We start from the raw sequence: 4,130 nt of genomic DNA, 5'->3' as shown, positions 1-4,130 counted from the left end.
TTTCATAGAATTTTACGTTATTTTATTGAGTGTATTAGTATATATTTTCTTACAAATTTTCATTATTTTATGTGTATTTTGCATATCTATTTCAATACAAATTTACCTTATTGTATGTGTATTTTGTATATTTATTTTAATACAAATTTAACTATTTTATGTGTATTTTTGGATATATATATTTTTATAGTTATTTTGCATATTTACTTTCATAAATTTTTACATTACTTTAATGATATTCTGTATGTTTATATTGATTCAATTTTACATTATTCTGTGTGTATTTTGTATATATTTTCCTTACATATTTAAATTATTTAATGTATATTTTGTATATATATATATATATATATATATATATATATATATATATATATATATATATATATATATATATATATATATATATATATATATATATATATATATATATATATATATATATATATATATATATATATATATATATATATATATATATATATATATATATATATATATATATATATATATATATATATATATATATATATATATATATATATATATATATATATATATATATATATATATATATATATATATATATATTTATATATATATATATATATATATATATATATATATATATATATATATATTACGTTATTTGTTTATATTTGTTTGATATATATTTGATGAAATTTAATATTTTATGAGTATTTTGTATATACGTATATTTCAAAACAAATTTACCGAATTTTATGTGTATTTTGTACATCTATTTTCATACAAATTTAAATTATTTCAATGTTTTTTTTATAGATTTATACAAATTTTAGTTATGTTAAGTGTATTTTGTAAATTTAATTTCATATATATATATATATATATATATATATATATATATATATATATATATATATATATATATATATATATATATATATATATATATATATATTATTCTATTGGTATTTTGTTGATTTATTTTGATACGAATTTACATTGTTTTATGTGTAATTTGTATATATATTTTTATACGTATTTACATTATTTAATGTGTATTTTGTATATATATTTTTATACAAATTTATGTTATTTTACGTGTATTTGTATATATATTTTGATGCAAATCTACATTATTTTAAGAGTATTTTTGAATGTATATATTTGTATGAAAATAGATATATAAAATACACATATAATTAGTTAAATTTGTATCTAAATACATGTACAAAATACACATAAAATAAGGTAAATTTGTTTGAAATGAAAACAAATAAACATAAAATAACGTAAATTTGTATAAAATATATATACAAATTCACATAGAATAATATCAAATCGTATCAAAATAAATACAAAGAATATCAATGAAATAATGTGAATTTGTATGAAAATAAAGATACAAAACACCCATAAAATAAAGCATATTTTTATAAAAGTACATATACAAAAATACACATAGAATACTTAAATTTGTATTAAAATTAATATACAAAATGCACATACAGTAAGATAAATTTGTATTGAAAAAACTATACAAAATACACATAAAACAATATAAATTTGTTCCAAAATATATATACGAATACACAAAAAATAGCGTAGATTTGAATACAAATATATATACAAAATACCCATGAAATGATATAAATACGTATAAAAATATATATACAAAATACACATTAAATAACGTAAATTTGTAGAAGAATATATACAAAAATACACAAAAATAGCTCAAATTTGTATGAAAATAAATATACAAAGTACACATAAAATTAGGTAAATTTGTATTGAAATAAATATACAAAATACACATAAAATAATGTAAATTTGAATGAAAATATATAAACAAATACACATAAAGAAACGTAGATTTGTATAAAATATATATACAAAACCACATTCAATAATGGAAAAATGTATAAAAAATATATACAAAATACACATAGAATAATGTAAAATCGAATCAAAATAAATGAACAGAATATCAATAAAATAATGTAAATTTCTATGAAAATAAAGATGCAAAATTCACATAAAATAACGCATTTTTTTTTTAAATATATATGCCAAAATGCACATAAAATATTTGAATTTGTATTGAAATAAATATACAAAATGCACATACAATATGTTAAATTTGTATTGGAAGAGATATGCAAAAACATATAAAACAATGTAAATTTGTTTCAAAATATATATACGAAGACATAAAATAACGTAGATTTCTATAAAAATATATATATAAAATGCAAATAAAATGAAGTAAATACGTATAAAAAAATGTATAAAAGTACATATAAAATAATGTAAACTCGTATCAAAATAATTAAACAAAATACCAATAAAAGAATGTGTATTTGTATAAATATAAATATACAAAATACACATAAAATAACGTAAATTTTTATAAAACTATATACAAAAATACACAAAAGTAATAAAATTTGTTTGAAAATAGATATACAAAATACACATAAAATAAGCTAAATTTGAATTGAAATATATATAAAAAATACATAAAATAATGTAAATTTGTATCAAAATATTTATACAAATACACATATAATAACGTAAATTTGTATAAAAATGAATAAACAAAATATTCATTAAATAATGTAAATACGTATAAAAAATATGTACAAAATATATATATAATAATGTAATTCGTATCAAAATAAATAAACAAAATACCAATAAAATAGTGTAAATTTGTATGAGAAAACATACAAAATACACATAAAATAACGGAAATTTCTATAAAAATATATGCACAAAAATGCACAACCAAATAAAGTAAATTTGCATCAAAACATGTATAAAAAACACACATTAAATAAAGTAATGTATAGAAAATACCTATGAAATAATCTAAATTCGTATCCAATTAAATTAACAAAATACCAATAAAATAATGTAATTTTGGATGAAAATATATATAGAAAATACACATAAAATAACCTAAATACAAATACAAATATACACATAAAATAATTTAAAATTGAATGAAATAAATATACAAAATAAACATAAAATAAAGTAAATTTGTAATGAAATATATGTACACATAAAATAATGCAAATTTTTATGAAAATATATATACAAATACACATAAAATAACATGAATTTGTATAAAAATATATATTCAAAATAAACATTAAATAATGTAAAAGCGTATAAAAATATATATATACAAAGTACATATAAAAGAATGTAAATTCGTATAAAAATAAATCAACAAAATACCAATAAAATAATATATATTTGAATGAAAATAAATTTACAAAAACACATAACATAACTAAAATTTGTATTAAAATATATACAAAAATACTCAGAAATAATTTCAATTTGTATGAAAATAGACATACAAAATACACTTAAAACTAGGTAAGTTTCTTTTGAAATATATATACAAAATACCCATAAAATATTGTCAATTTGTTTCAAAATATATAAACAAATACACATAAGAAAACGTAAATTTGTATGAAATATATATACAAAATACACATTAAATAATGGAAAAATGTATAAAAAAATATATTCAAAATACACATGTAAAATGTAAAATCGTATCAAAATAAATGAACAGAATATCAATAAAATAAAGTAAATTTCTATGAAAATAAAGATGCAAAATACACTTAAAATAACACATATATGTATAAAAATATTTATACAAAAATACACATAAAATAATTAAATTTGTATTAAAATAAATATACAAAATCCACATACAATAAGATAAATTTCTATTGAAATAGATATGCAAAATACACATGAAATAATGTAAATTTGTATTAAAATATATATATACGAAAACACATAAAATAACGTAAATTTCTATGAAAATATATATAAGAAATACACATAAAATGATGTAAATACGTATAAAAATATATATACAAAATACACCTAAAATAAGGTAAATTCGTATAAAATTCAAAGAACTAAATTTCAATTAAATAATGTATATATGTAGGAAAATAAATATACAAAATAATATATAAAATAACTAAAATTTGTATGAAAATAAATACAAAAATACACAAAAAAAATTTCAATTTGTATGAAAATAGATATACAAAATACACATAAAATTACTTAAATTTGTATTGAAATACATATACAATATACAC

The sequence above is a fragment of the Eriocheir sinensis genome, unplaced genomic scaffold (assembly GCF_024679095.1).
Source record: "Eriocheir sinensis breed Jianghai 21 unplaced genomic scaffold, ASM2467909v1 Scaffold54, whole genome shotgun sequence".
NCBI lineage: Eukaryota > Metazoa > Arthropoda > Malacostraca > Decapoda > Varunidae > Eriocheir > Eriocheir sinensis.
Note: the sequence above shows the minus strand (reverse complement) of the source record.